Source organism: Kogia breviceps, chromosome 11, assembly GCF_026419965.1.
Source record: "Kogia breviceps isolate mKogBre1 chromosome 11, mKogBre1 haplotype 1, whole genome shotgun sequence".
NCBI classification, from domain to species: domain Eukaryota; kingdom Metazoa; phylum Chordata; class Mammalia; order Artiodactyla; family Physeteridae; genus Kogia; species Kogia breviceps.
The window spans coordinates 19688496-19705802 of NC_081320.1; positions in this window are offsets into that span (position 1 = coordinate 19688496).

Below are 17307 nucleotides of genomic sequence, written 5' to 3' on the forward strand. Positions count from 1 at the left end.
ATTCCCGGACCAGGGCACGAACCCGTGTCCCCTGCATCGGCAGGCGGATTCTCAACCACTGCGCCACCAGGGAAGCCCCTTCCTAAGATTTAAAATCAGCTTTTGAGTATGTGTTGAAGAAATTCTTTAAAGTCTCATCTGGTTGTAGTAACAGCAAGCATCATAATGTCTATTATTTTTTCAGGCAATTAGAAAAAACAATGTTTTGTAATTATTTGATTCACATTTCTTTTAAATATTTTTGACAGTCTCTAATTTTAAAATGAACATACTTAAATGCATCATTTTCTGTATTTTGACACATTGGACTTCAACAATCTGTTCACCAATGTGCCTGGGAGAAATTGGTGTTAGGAAAACCTCAGAACAGAAGTTTTCTTGCAATCTCCCTGTATAAATCTGAATTGATGGAAACATGCCCTTGATTAGGAAATGTGTGGCTCTGTTATGTTTTTATATGTTTGTTTGTTTTAAATGCAGGCTCATGAATGCCTATTCCTATAAAATTGTACACTTGAGTTATCATACTGTGCTAGGGTTTCTCTGTGCTCAGTGCAAAACCAGAATGGGCTCAGGGGCACCCTTGCCACTCATACCGTCATCTCTTTTTGGATAAATGTATGGTATGTTTCATCATGTCATCATAAGACTAGAGTTTAATTCTTTCTTTGCAAATTTAAGTGTTTGTGTTTAGACTTCTAAATTATCAAAATAAATTTTGATTGCTTCTTTTTGTAATGTATTTGAAGAAGGCATTTTCCAAGTGAGTTGAAAATCATTACTGTTGAAAATCATATATTGAATCAAACATTCAATAAATATGTATTGAGTTCATACTGTGTGGAAGTAACTGGCTTCGTACTTGAGATGCATCGGTGAAAGTAAAGATACCTGACCTGCTGCTTACATTTAAGCAGTGAGAGTAAACCAACAAGTTGTAAATACATATAATATGTCAGAAGGTACTACAGAAAAATGAGAAAGGAGAGCAAAGTAAGGAAGGTTGGAAATACTGGCATCAGGGAGCAGGGTGTAGTATTAAAAGGTCAAGTTTGGGCTTTTGAAAAGGGAAAATTGTGCAATGACATGAGGAATGTGAGGAAGTCAGGCTTGTGGTCATATGAGGGAAAAAACATTCTAGGCAGAGGTAGTAAATAGTGCAAAGACTGAAAGACAGGCTTAAAATGTTTTAAAATGCAAATTCTCTGGTTGCAAGGATCATTCTAGTTCTGTTTAAGAAGAGACTGTGGGAAGGCAAGGGCAGAAGCAGGCAAACTCATTAAGATGGGATTGCAATAACCTCGAAAAGAGATCCTGAGAACTTGGGTTAATTTAAAATAAATATTGATTGCTAGGGAAAAAAAAATTAAAGGGAAATTTGTCCATGAATCAGTTCAATTAATCAGGCCTAATATGAATTTAGCATAATAGCATCAGCTCTTTTTCAGCTAATGTTGCCCACATTCATAGACTGGGGTTTATAAAATGGAAACAAATTTCTGAATGCCTCATCCGGCATCCAAGACAGGAAAGTGTGATGGTGGCTGTTTTTCATCAGGGTTCTCTTTATAAGGTAATAAAAATTGCCTAATTAGTAATCTAAGGAGAGGATTTTGCAAATTGATGGGCTTCATTTTGAAACAAATTAATTGAGTATACAAAATGGATCTATTCTTATCTCATCTCTGGAACTGAGAAACAAACTGCGATCATGCATGGGAATCTTTCCAGCACTTTGCTGAGATTTTTCTTTTCATTTTTTATTTTTGAGTTTTCTTTTCTTCACTGCTTTGATGAAGGGATGTCCAACTTGCTAGTGTGTGTTGTGGGAAGGAGAAACAGGTTCTCAATTACTAAGAAATATTATATTCTGACCTCACAAGAATCCCTTCTCAATGGGAAGGCACTCTGTACTGTACAACAGAAAATAAACTTTGTTTATCAGCTTCCATGAGCTATTTATATTTTAAAAATTACCAAGAATTCACAAAGAAATTGTCAATTCTAAAAAGAAAAAAAATTGAATATGTCATATTCTGTGACCCAAATTCAATTAAATACTAAAAGTAAAGACAAAAACTTCAACTAAATGAAAAGCCTCCCAAATAATTCTTGAATCAAATCTTAAATCATCTCAGCAATTTCAGAATATTTAGAAACTGATGGCAATGCTTAAAATAGTTATCAAAGCTTAAACACTGTGGTCAAGCTGCACTTAGAGAAAAATTTATAAGGATAAGAGTTTTCCTACTAAAAGCTAATGAATATAAATGAATTATAATATTGATTCAAGAGATTATATTAAAAGATAAAACAAAGCCTGTGTAAACAAGAGGAAGAAAAGAGAAATTAGTACTACAAATAAATTAATTAATTTATAAAATAAATTTTTTGAACAGACAAATGAAGCACATATGCTACCAAATATTCTAACTAAAGACAAAAAAATGCAGGTGTGTGGGGTAAAATACACAAAATTAGAAAACCACAAAATTATAAGTGAGAAAACAATTATAATAACAAATACTGAAGAATTAAAATAACTGTATAGACATATGTTTTGTAATTAGACTAACATTTTTCAAAATCTGAATGACATGGAATATTTTCTAGCAATATAGAAATAATTTTTTGAAAAAATCCTGAAATAGCCAATAATTATGAAAGTAATTAAGAAAGTTGCCAAATAATTCATCTCCTACTCCCCAAAGTATCAGGCCAACATAATTTAATGGGGAAAGTAATTCATATTTTATTTAAAATAAACACAATATACAGAAAGAAAAAATTTTCTCAATTTCTTTTACAGGAGCTAGCATAGCACTTAGGCCTAAGCCCAGAAAAATAATAAAACAAAATCAATATCATCTGTGCCTATAGCTGGATAATCCATTAACATAAAATGTCTAGGATTAAACTTAACTGATGAGCCCAACCACAGTACTTTACTGAAAGCACAACATTTTACTGAGGGATATAAAATAAGAATTGTGTAAATGGTGAGAGATAAATAGCACATTCCTATGGGAGTGCCCACTATAAAAAAGTTGTTAGTTTTTCTTATGTTTTATTATAAAAACAATTAGGGAATTTTCCCCAAATCATTATGAAATATTTATAATTATAAATGTATGAAAATTATCAGAAAATGTTTGAAATAAAGAGTTATAATGAGTAAAGACTAGCTTTCCAAAAGATTAGCTTTCCAAGGCATCAAATTATGATATATAACCACAATAAACATACAGGAATGCTATTGGTGCCAAAGTAAATAGGTGGGTCAGTGAATCAGAAGTGAAAATAAAAATATAGAAAAATAAATTTATATTTGTGTAAACTTTGCTACATAGAGTAGATGGCATTTAAAACTAGGGATTAAAAAAGGAATTATTCAATAAATAGTGACAAGAGTTTTGGCTTGGTATTTTTTTGGAAAACACAAGTAGATCCCTATTATTTATATTTCTAAATATGTTTGAAATTTAGTATAGATTTAAACATAAAATAAAAATGTAAATATATAAAAATATGTAGATGAATAACTAAAAATCTTTAGCTTCTAATCTATAAAGGAAAAGATTAATAGGTTTTCAATATTAAAATAAATATTTTCACATGGGGAATATATATAATGTACAAGGTAAAAACAAGGCATATCACAATCCTATTAAAAATTTGCTATTTATTTCATAATCAGGTAATTCATATTTTATTCTAATAGTTGCTACAATTTCTCTCCAAATGTCCCCACATACCTGGAGCAGAATTCCCTAAACAGTTCACTGTGGAGCTTTGATGACTCATGATGGATTTATAGATAGCCTGAGATATTAATCAACTTGGGCACTGGGCAGAGTATGGACTAGATGACTGCAATAGGCCTCATATTTTACCTCATTGTGCCATGAATGTTGTGATTTCTTTGTGTGCCATGATGTAAAAAAGATTACAGAAAACTGTAGGATTATATACAACACTTTAATCACAGCCTGGGATGTGTAGCTCTAAGAAACGTATGATCTCAAATTGAAGAAGACACAAATAAATGGAAAGATGTCTCATGTCCATAAATTGGAAGAATTAATATTGTTAAAATGTTCATACTAGCTAAAATGAATTCAATGCAATTTCAGTCAAGTTTCCAATGGTGGAAGTTCCAGATCAAGACGGTGGTGTAGGAAGATGCTGAACCCACCTCTTCCCATGGACATACCTAATCTATACCTACTTATAAAGCAATTTCTCATGAAGAAAAATTGAGTGTTAATTGAACATCTTCTGTACAACAAACCATAGAGGGACCACATAGATATAGAGATGGGTAGAAATGGAGACATGAACTTGACGGGACCCCCATGCCTGTCACAGCAACCTGCAGTATGGAGTGATATCACTGAGAGACCCTCACACAGACTCATCTGCCCTAAGGTACAGCAAAAACTCAGCAGTTTATAAGGCTCCTAGTCTACATGTGAAGGAAATTCATTTACTTAACCTAGAGCAACTGCTTGGCTGGAACTGAAATGGCTGGAACTCTCTGGGATCAGAGGCATTACAGAGCAGTATTTTTATTGCATTCCTCCACCTAGAAAGCATAGACAGGAACACTGTCCAGGCATTCTAGAAGCCTGACATGCTGCCTCAAGACACACTAGGCCCATACCCCATACTAGCTATAACCATCCTCCCAAATCAGCCCTGGTGTGGCATGCCCTGGGATACCCTAGCACACACAAACTCCATCTCCAGCTGGCCTGTCTAAACCATCTAATACATGTAGTCTATGCAGGGGATGCTCCTCCACAAAGCCACAGCTTCAAAACTTGAAGAGGTGACTGTCTTGCCTAATTCACATAAAGAAAAACAGAAAGTAAAACAAAATGAGGAGACAGAGAAATATGTTCCAAATGAAAGAACAAGATTAAATCTCAAGGGGGGGATAGAAAAACAATAAAAATGAGATGAGTAATTTACTTCATAAAGAGTTCAAAGTAATGGTCATAAAGATGCTGATCAAATTTGAAGAAGAATGGAAAAACACAGAACTTCATCAAAGAGTTAGAAAATATAAGAAAGAACCAAACAAAGCTGAAGAATGTAATAACTGAAATGAAAAATACACTATAGGGAATCAATAGCAGATTAGATACACAGAAAAAGGAATCAGCAATCTTGAAGACAGAATAGTGGAAATCACAATCAGAAGAGCAAAAAGAAAAAAGAGCTAAAAAAATAATAAGGATAGTTTAAGGGACCTCTGAGACAACATCAAGCATATTAACATTTGCATTATAGGGATCTAGAAGGAAAAGATAGCAAGGAAGGGACAGAAAAGTTATTTGAAAAAATAATGGCTGAAAACTCCCCTAACCTGGGGAAGGAAATAGATATCCAGGTCCAGGATAACAAAAGACCTTGAATTGCCAAAGCAACCTTGAGAAAGAAGAACAAAGCTACAGGTCTCACACTCCCTGATTTGAAACTATACTACAATGCTATAGTAGTCAAAACTGTATGGAAGAAAAACTGACACATAGATCAATGAAGCAGAATAAAGAGCCCAGAAATAAGCCCCCACATATATGATCTATTAAACTACAATAAAGACAGCAAGAATATACAATGGGAAAAGACAGTCTCTTCAACATATGTTGTTGGGAAAACTGAACAGCATATGCAAAAGAAAGAAACTAGACCACTTTCTCACAGCATATACAAAAATAAACTCAAAATGTAATACAGACTTAAATGTAAGACAGGAAACCATAAAACTCCTAGAAAAAGACATAGGTAGAAAAATCTTACATTGGTCCTAGCAATATTTTTTGGATCTGTCTTCTTAGGCAAGGGTAGTAAAATCAAAATTAAAATGTGACTATTTCAAACTAAAAAGGTTTTGCACTGTGAAGAAAACATGCAACAAAAGGGAAAGTCAGCCTATCAATGGGAGAAGAAATTTGCAAATAATATGTCCTTGAATTAATATCCAAAATAAAGAACTCATATAACTAAATCAACCAAAGAAAAAGAAACAACCCAATTAAAAAATGAGTGGATGACCTGAATAGACATTTTTCCAAACAAGAAATACAGATAGCCCACAGGCATATGGAAAGATGCCCAACATCACTAATCATCAGGGAAATGCAAATCAAAACTACGATGAGCTATTACTTCACATCTATCAGAATGGCTATTGTCAAAAAGACAAATAACAAGTGTTGGCAAGGATGTGGCAAAAAGGAAATCCTCATGCACTGTTGGTGGGAATGTAAATTGGTACAGCCATTATGGAAAATAGCATGGAGATTTCAAAAAATTAAGAATAAGACTACTATACAATCCAGCAATTCCACTCTGGATATTTATCCAAAGAAAACAAAAACACTAATTCAAAAAAACATATGCACCCCTCTGTCCACTGCACCATTGTTTACAATAGCCAACATATGGAAGAAACCTAAATGTCCAATTGATAGAGGAATGGATATACACACAATGGAATGTTACTCAGCCATAAAAAAATTCAATCTTGCCATTTGTGACAACATGGAAGGACCTAGAGGATATTATGCTAAGTGAAATAAGTCAGAGATAGAGACAAATACTGTATGATTTCACCTATATGTGGAATCTGAAACACAAAACAAATAAATAAATATAATAAAACAGAAACAGACTAATAGATATAGAGAACAAACTTTTGGTTACCAGAGTGAAGAAGAGTGGGAGGATGAAGAGGTATAAACTTCCAGTTATAAAATAAATAAGTCACAGAATGTAATGTACAACATAGGGAATAGTCAGTAATTGTAATTATTTGTATGGTTGCAGATGGTAACTGGATATATCATAGTGATCATTTCATAGAGTATAAAAATATCAAATCACTATGTTATACACCTGAAATTAATATAATATTATGAGTCTATCATTCTTCAATAATATAAACAAAGAAATCAATAGAGTAAGAAAAAATATAGAGAGCTGAGGGAAGGGGGGGAAATCTTGAATGTCCCAGAAATAGAGAAAATAATTAAAGTTAAAATGAAACTAAAAATGAGCATGAATAACCAAAGCAATCTTGAGCAAAAGAAGAAAGCTGGCATAACACAACCTAATTTCAAAATATACTGTAATGTTATAGTAATCAAAACGTGTGGTTCTGGAATAAAAACAGACATATAGACAAATGGAACAGAATAGAGAGCCCAGAAATAAATCTACACATTTATAATCATCTTTAACAAAGGTATCAAAAATGCATAATGGGGAAAGCAAAGTCACTTGAATAAATTGTACTGGGAAAACTGTTTACATCAACATGCAAAGAGTGAAACTGGACCTTATCTTACTCCATATACAAGTATGAACTCAAAATGGATTACAGACTTAAATGTAGACCAGAAACTGTAAAACTCCTGGAAGAAAACATAAGAAAAAACTTCTTGATATTGGTCAGTAATATTTGTGTATAATGCCAAAAGCACAGGCAAGAAAAACAAAATTAGACACATGGGGATTCATCACACTGAAAAGTTTCTGCACAGCAAAGGGAATAATCAACAGAGAAATGAGACAACCTATGTAAATGGAGAAATTATTTATAAACTATATATCTGATAAGAGGTTAACATCCAAAATTAATAAGGAAATCAAACAACTTAATAGCAAGAAAATAAATAACCTGATTAAAAATGGGCAATGCCCCTGAACAGATGTTCCTCAAAAGAAAACATACCAATGCTCAACATCATTAATCATCAGGTAAATGCATATCAAAACCACAAAGAGATATCATCTCACACATGTTAGAATATTTTATCAAAAAACAACAGATAACAAATGTTCACAAGGATGTGGAGAAAGAAAACCTTTGTACACTGTTACTGGGAATGAAAATTTGTACAGCCACTATGAAAAACAACATGGAGGTTTCTCAAAAATTCTTCTTGTATCCAAAATAACCCCAAATTTTGAAGTGAAATCTTCACTCCCATGTTCATTTCAGCATTATTTATAATGGCCAAGTTATAGAATCAACTTCTTAAGTGCCCTCTAAGGATGAATGGATAAAACAAATATTATATATATATATATATATATATATATATATATATATATATGTTATACATATATATATATACAATGTATATATATAATATATATATTTATATACAACATATTTACAATGAAATATTATTCAGCCACAATAACAAGGAAATCCTGCCATCTCTTGAAACATGGATGAACCTAGCAGATTTATACTAAGTGAAATAAGCTATCTGGAGGAAGACAAATACTGAACGTTCTACTTATAAGAGGCATCTAAAAAAAAATCAAACTCATAGAAGCAGAAAGTAGAATTTTGGTTTTTTGGTGCTGTGGGTAGGGGGGAAAATGGGGAGATGTTGGTCAAAGAGTACAATGTTTCAGTTATTTAGGATTAATAAGTCTAGAGATCTAATGTACTACATGATGGCTATAGTTAATAATAATGTATTGAATACTAGAGATATGCTGAGAATATATTTCAGGTGCTCTCACCACAAAAAATGCTAACAATGTGGGGAAATGCTATTTTAGTTTGATTGTCATAAACCTTTCACTATGTGTATGCATATCAAATCATCTTAATGTACACTTTACATGTTTATACTTTTTATTTTGTTCCCTTGTCTTGAGATGATGGAGCCTGTGTCAACTTCTGAATCAAGATGAGCCAATCACCTTTTTGGAAAATTTGGAATTAAGAATTAGATTTTAAAGCAAACAATAATTTTCAAGTGCTCACAATCTGTATGACCATGTGGAGTTGGAGACAAAATTGATGCCTTGGCAACCCCAGAGGTAAATGAGCTGAAGAGTTATTGTAATTTGGTGGAAAAGCACAAGAATCTAGAGCTGCACTGCCTAGTTTTTAATTTAACCTCTAACATTTATAATAAGTGTAACCTTGAATAAATTACTTGAAGTGGGGATCATAAGAGTTCCTACCTCACTGGACAGTTGTAAGGTTTAAATAAGAACTTAGAACTGTGCCTAGCAAACTTATAACTATTGTAAAAATACTTCTTCTGTTATTTTGCTCTTATTACCATTGTAGGTGGAGGAACAAAAACCTGCCAAGGAAACTTATATGCAGAGAGAAAAATTGAGAAGACAAAGTGAGGGACCCATATGATATGAGAGAACTTCTTGAACTCTTGTTCATTTTGCTGGGTGGCCCGTGAGACAATAGGATTTTATGTGGAATGTTTCTCTATAAAATATCAACTTCTCCCCCTTTTCCCACTATTCACAAAACACCTCTTTGAGCCACATTGATTAGGCTTCTAGTTCTTACAATGGAGAATGCCTGGCAAATATACAAGTCGATTTTAAAAAAGAGTCCTCCCTTCCATCCTAAATGCACATGCACAGCAAAGGAAGGACAATATATAGATTAATGATATTCAGTATCATTATTCAATTAATGATATTGTAATGATATTCAATCAAAGCAATGAAACATTTAAATGACATTTTACTTTTCAAGTATCAAATTGGAAAACAATGTTGAGCATAATACTTATGTTGATTAGGAGACTGGGAAATTGACCCATTCATATACTGTTTTCACCCCACATAATTCTACTTGTGGGGGATCACCCTAGGGGTCAGATGCTCAAAAGGGCTAAGCAATGATATTTGCCAAGGCATCATATAAACAGTAAAACAATAAACTGAATAAAAACATGACATAGAATTAGGAAAATGAATTGTTATATAGTTATTCAATTAAAATTTTGCAGTTTTTAAATATTATACTCTGTTCATAAATAGTATTTTTTCAAGGGAAAATCTGATCTTGCAAAACCCATGGATAGTAGATTTTCCTAAATATTTTTTTGTGAATACACACATACACATGCACACATATAGGTATATATAAACACACACATGCATACATATATGTATATATATGAATATACAAATATATTTGTAAACATATACATAAATATGTAGGCATGTGGGTGTGTGCACATGTGTGTATTTACAAGGAAAATAATTCTGTGAGTGTGTATACAACAGGTAGGGAAACTACAGCCTTCAGCCCAAATCAAGCCCACTATCTGTTTTTGCTAATAAAACTGTATTGGAACACAGCCATGTCCATTTGTTTATTCATTATCTTTGGCTGTCATTGTGCTGCAATGGCATAGTTAAATTGTTGAGATTAGGACTGTATGACCTGCAAAGCCTAAAATATTTGCTATTCAACCCTTTGCAAAAAATGTTTGCCAATGTCTGGTAAAAAAAACCAAAACGTTGTGACTTGCTATGGTGATGGAATTTCAGATGATTAACATATTTTTATTTTTGCTATGTGTAAGACAATTACATATGTGGATGATTTCCACTGCTAAATATTTTTAAACAGAGACAATTAACTAGCTAAATTCTATATATTTAAAATGGAAAATACTTTGCTAAAATTCAATTTTTGTGAAACTGAAAAAATTTGTACTTGGTTTTGTGCATATACTAATGTACATGTGTCTTGGAATTGTACAACTAAATGTGTCATGTAATTATCATCAAAAACAACCAAACCTTGTAATTCCAGATAAATGTATTTAATGTAAGTAGTATTTGCAACTAACTCATGACAATGTTGAGTTTTTGAGGAGTAGAAGATATGTCATCCCAGGTCTATTTAAAATATTTTTGCTTTCAAAGTGTCCTATTTGGATTGTCCTAATGCTTGTCATAGGCAGATTCCTCTCAAGTCAAGATGTGTTTGAGATTACTATCTATAGAAGCTCTCTTTTTGAAGAGATTAGGAGTCTACCCAGAAACCGAAAGATTTGAGATGGCAACTTGAAGAGTGTTATATGATAGCACTGCTTGGCAACAGAAAACAGAGACTAGCCAAAGATAGCATCTGGTTGACTTGGGCTAGATTATGCTTGTTAGTTACATTGATTGCTCTTGTTCCAAATCCTTTCTAAGTGGTTTTATGGTCATTCCTTAAATTCCTAAGTGAGGATCTCCAGTGGGAAGAAGATGGACCGACAACCTAATGTTCCACATGGTTATTATATTTCTTATTATGAACAATTGCAGTCAGATTCTGACAATCTCATGTGAGTTTTGACACAGTGAATCCATTTTTTTCTCAGGGTACTGAGTTTACAGAATTGAGCAGTGAAGGAATAGTTACTGGATTCAGAGTTAACCACAATGTTATATGTCTCTCCTGATTTTTTGGTTTTGTTTTTAACATCTTTATTGGAGTATAATTGCTTTACAATGGTGTGTTAGTTTCTGCTTTATAACAAAGTGAATCAGTTATACATATACACATGTTCCCATATCTCTTCCCTCTTGCATCTCCCTCCCTCTTACCCTCCCTATCCCACTCTTCTAGGTGGTCACAAAGCACAGAGCTGATCTCCCTTTGCTATGCGGCTGCTTGCCACTAGCTATCTATTCTACGTTTGGTAGTGTATATATCTCCATGCCACTCTCTCACTTTGTCACAGCCTACCCTTCCCCTTCCCCACATCCTCAAGTCCATTCTCTAGTAGGTCTGCATCTCCAGATCTCCTGATTATTAAGATGCACTCATGCAGAGTGGTGACAATCTGTTGTCATTCCAGAGTGTAAAATTAAGGACCTTATCAGAGTTGAATCATTAGTTCAACATCTCATAGGTGGAAGTTTCCAGTACTCATCAGAAACCGCTAGCAATGCCAACTTACTTTTACCATAATCGGTGATTTTAATTCATATAAATAAAGTTTGTAGCTACAAAAGGGGATGGGAAGAATAGAAAAATGGGATTTGGAAAAACAAAAACAAAAACAAAAACAAAACATAGTAGTTTGTATCCAGAATTGTACTGAGGGAGAGATGTTGATTTCATGGAAAATGAGAAATACTATCATTATAGTCCTGTGCTGGAAAAACATTTCATTTCTGAGTAACCTGTTGAGAAACAGTGTCTGGCATAGTATATTGGGAATGATTGTCAGGATCCTCCCAGGGTCACTGAGGAAGCATGCCCTAATTGATTAATGACACTGCCAGGGTTTGTTGGGGGAAGGGTGGCATGTGAACCATGAATTTGCCAAATTTCCATGGAGGTAAAATTTGCAGTGGGTCAAAGAGAATTTCCACGTTTCAGGATATATGTGTCTCTTATGACTAACCTCAGTCCCTGCCACTTTTTTTTTTTTTTTTCTTAACTCTACAACTAACAGTGTGATGACTAATTTTGGCTTCTCAGATACCAAGTTACTTGGAGAAATTATATTCCAGAAAAGGGATATGAGAATTCTGTTCTCCAGAATGAATTAATCACCCACATACTCCACTTACCAAAATTAAGGAATGAATGTAATCAAGGTGGTGTTATAGTCACTGCTCTCCTGGCTCAGAGAACAATCTCTGGTTATTCTGTAGAGTCCCAACTTGGTTAGGTGGTAAAATTTTTTTTTTTTTTTTATCCCACCATTCAGTCCCTCAGGAGACTGCTTACTGGTGTGGGTACGTTCCTTCCTGGGTGAGAAAGGATGCTAGGGGCTAGAAGACCTTCATCCCCTCATCTTTACCCACGGCCAAGTTTTCCCTACCTCTTCCTATTCTGTCTTTGTCATCTTTTTGCTTTCTTTCTCCTCTTTCCTTGTTAATCTGGTTCAGTTTCTGATCAACAGAAAACTTTTGCAAGCTCCTATCTGAGAATTTGTAACACTCTGACCAGTGGCTTCTTTTTTAAGACTTACAGTCTTTTTTGGCACTTATAAGGTAGGTGAATTCTGTCTATTAGTGTAGGCTGGAGTGGAAAAAGCCATTGAGGTGCAAGAGAGAATTTGATAACTCCAGAGGGGCAAGGGGGATTATATACTAGACATATTTAGCAGTAAAACCCCACTAAAACAGCAGTTCCTAAAATGTGCACTGAGGCACCCCAGGTCCCTCAAAAATTCCCAGGGCAATACAAGGTATTTTAAAATTCAATTGAAACACAACAATACTTGCTATATGTTAAACAGCACAGGAACTACTCTATTGTAATTATTAATTTCAATATTCGATTGTGCTACATTTCTTTCAATGGCATCCTGTCCTTGTGAAGCTGTTTTTTGTTTGTTTGCTTTTGTGGATTCAACAACAAAAAGCAAGCCCTGTGTGAAAATCAATATGGAATGGGAAATGAAGGTGGTAGTGTCCAATCTGATTCCAAGATATGAGAAGTTGTGCAATGCTCAGTAGGTACACACTTCCTGTCCATAACTAACTATGGTTATATAAGGATGAAATAAAAATATTACGTTTCTTTTAATTTATGTGTATTGGTTTCTCTTTCATTTGTGTATAATATTTTTTCAAACAGCTATTGAGTTCTTAAGACATAAATACTTATTAAGTTGTTTGGACCTCACTTAATACATACAACTGTTAAGTGTATTTTTGTACCAGGGCTTCCAAGAAGCAATTACTGAGACACTAAGGGCACCGTGAAGCAAGAAATACTGGGGATATCTGCATCACACTATCAACCTGATTTACACTATACACTTTTGAAAGTGTGAACTTGTGTAGCTTTAGTCTTTCCCAGAGTTCTAGCAGGAAAGCTTTGTACAAGGGTAAGTCTCCAGAGCATGGTAAGTTTGGGGGTGTCATTTTGGGTCCATGCTGTCCAGGTGCCCCTGTTAACTCTACACCTGGTAGCAGGTCCTGTTTCAGAAGAAACCTACAATGGTAGCACCCAGCACAGCACAGAGTCGATAAATACTTTTAGGTAAATATTTATTTGTTAAATAATTTTTAATTAAGTGTAAAGTATCTAGTAATAGAAGATCTAGGATGTGTGTAGTCAGTACATTTTTCTTTGCAGTAATGAGTCTTTCATCTTTCTAGTATTTTTCCCTGTTGCTCCACTGATTTGAAAGAGAAAGGGACTTTATCCCCTCTCCATCATTGTCCCTTTATTTTGTTCCCTTGGGATGAGGATGTGCTCATGCCTGGGACCAAGGCCAGTTTAGATGCTAGAAGAGTTTTGTTTGCCCTGAGGAATGCAGAACTGGATAGAATTTTTAGAGACTGATTAGGTTCTTCCCTTTATTTTTTTTTTTTGGAGAGACCTTACAAATTTGAGTGGTTTGCTCATGGCCACTTGGCTTCCTACTTTCAGAGCTGGGACATACACACAGTTCCAATTTCCTGTGTGATACTCATTTAATTACACTGCCTTTGGTTTCTCAGTGAAATTTAAGCTCATTTTAGCCTTTAAAAAATCCTTGATCAGTCATAATTTCTTTCCTTCAATTTGAAGCAGCTTATTGCTTCATGTTTGAGAGGAAGCCATTATTTCATCCTGAAGAGGGTTCTTTTGTAATGGCAGGCTAACTAAATTTTCTCTTTGAGTTTAGGAAGTGCTTGGGAAAGAGGGGTGCTGTGCACTATAAATATAAATGGATATATTCTACTGAAACAAGCTATAGCATATCACATCTGATATTTTCCGTGACTTTGCATATAGATAGTACAAATTAGGAAATGCACTTTTTTTGAACTCTACAGCTGTTCATAAAATTGTCACAGAAATTTGCATTTAAAATATACATATGGGGAATTTGCACACATTTATGTAGCTCTCTGGAATCCTTAAGAAATATAATTTAATACTCGCTGTCAAATACTTCTTAGTTATATTCTAGGAAAAGAATGAATAACTGATATATGTAAGCCTTGTTTAATTTGGGCCTTATGAGCTTTAATAATGGAGTATACAAGCTCTTAAATTTGATAGATTACATTTTATTTAAAAAGATGGGATATAATTATACTTTTTTTCTGACAATGTAACAGAGCTAATAAAGTATCATTGGATCAAGGCTATTTTTATGACATGGACCCCAAAATAATGTATAATAATCAAAATTTATATAAGTGTTCAGCAAATTAAAACATGGAATTGTTTCAATAAAGGAATTATTTAATAAAGGATTTACATTCAAATTCACTTTTCTAGACAGTGAATTTTTACACAAGTTACATTGAAATAATTGTATTATTTCAAACTGAGTTTAATTTTAATTAGTAAATTTTTGCTAAAAAAATTATTTTTGTACTATTAAAGTTTCAGTGAGAACATAAACTTCTACCACTTCATTATTAAAGACAATATATTTTACTTTATTGTATTTTACTGAGTCCATAAATCATGGTTAAATGTTTCCTTTTTGGGGGCATTTAGGAAGTTTCCTTTTTTTTTTTTTTTCTTTGCTAGAATTAATAACATTTTGATAAACAATCTTATACTTGTTCATTTGCACACCTTTCTCATTATTTGCTTAGGATAAATTCCCAGAAGTGGGATTTTCTAGATTAAAATGCTTGTATTACTAAATCTTTGGATAAACATTTTTTGTATTAACCTCTAAAACAGCTGTATCAAATGTACCAGAGACGTACTCTTCTGCTCCATGACTCTAAAATTCTGAATAACTATTCACATCTTCTGCCAACCTGCTAGGAAAAAAAGGAAGGGAATCATAATGTTTATTTTGAATTTTAAATTACTTATGAGGCTGTTGCCTGAAAAAAAAGGCGCAATCTAAAAATTGAGAATTATGTTTATTCGGCAGACTTTCTGATGACTCAAGCCTGGAAGGCAGCCTCTCAGAAAGCTCTGAGGGATTGCTCTGAAGAGGTAAGGGAGAAGCAAGGATATATAGGAATTTTGCAACAAAAACCAGGTAGTCAAAACATTAAAAGGTTACTGTAATTTAAAGAAAATGGGACATCTCAAGTTAATGAATTTAGTGTTCTACATACAGGAAGATGCAAGAATCTAGGCTCATTGAAATCATTCCTTTGTTATGCACCGTAACTATCTAGGGTATCCCGCTTTTCTCCATCCTGAATCCCCTCTGGGTGCATAGTCAGGGCCTGCTGCAGTGGCTGCTGGCTTGATGGCCCCAACATCCTTTGTTTGCTGATATGGCAGGCAACATTCTTAGTCCACAAGGCTTTACATTTTTCTTTGTTACTGAAATATTGTAAAACGTCAAAATGCATAGAGATTACTATGACAATATCCATGAAATGAGAATGTACAAATGTTAATAATTTATTATTTTCGTTAGAGTATACAGTTACAGCTGTGTGTGTATGAAATAAAATCTTACATGTAATGTTGAATTTCCCCTTATTCTCCTCCTAAATCCCATTTCTCTACACTCATCTCCAGAAGCAAGCATATATCATAAACTTGTTATGTATCATTCTAGTTTATGTTTTTAGTTCCAGGTGTTTTTTGTTTTGTTTTGATTTTTGAACATTAGATTTTAAGCAATGACTATGTAGTTAGACATACGTCTGTTTCACTAGGGCTTTTTTAGTTTCTTTTTTGTTTTTGGTATAATGCTTCTTGTATCCATTGTTCTTATTTATCCTTAGGAAATTCTTTTATCCTTAGGAAATTCTTTTACAGAGGAAGAACTAAGTTAGAAAATGGAGTTTTGGCACAAGGCTGAAGGAGAAGGATGACTGGGAGAGTTCAGGCTTGTTTTCACTTTGTTTTACCCTGAAGCAGCAAACAGGCAGTGCAAAGAATACAAATGAGTTAAGAATCTAAGCCTATAGATGCAGCACCCCATTTTCTCCTTTATGCCTCACACAGGCCTTCCCCAACTCAGTGGTCTTGACAGCCCTTGTGGAGTGAAATGTGCTCCAGGCAGAAAAAGCATAGACCTGTGGGTTTCTTGCTTTTTTTAATCCTGAAGATCAACAGCAGTCAAAACAACTTTACTACTAGTTTGGGGTACCCAATCCCCATCCTCTCATATTCCTCACCAAGAGAATCCCAATTTTATTTGGATTGGCAATGTTCCAAGCTAAACAGGAGCACTTCTCAGTTTCCTTGATGTTACGAGGGACACAGCAATGAGAAAAAAATACGGAAGCTACTTGGAGGGCTTTGGGAAAACTATAAGGGTTGATTCAGCTGCTGTGTACCTTTTGGTCCTGGGCTTTTTTCAGGCATCTTGAGAACATAAAGAGGATTGCGGTCACAACCTAAGGATAGCATGTTGGGAAGCTAGAATTATTTCCAGATTTCTTTTCTATAAGAGAAGATGCTTTGGGAGGGGGTGATAATAGGGGAGAAAAGGAGAAAAGAGAAGAGGAAGGGAGAGGAGAGGAGAGGAGAGGGAAAGAAAGGGAAGGAGAGTAGGGGATAGACATCTCTCTATATACAGAGAAAGAGAGAAAGAGAGAGATTAATTTGTTTTAGACAATATTTTGAGACATTTG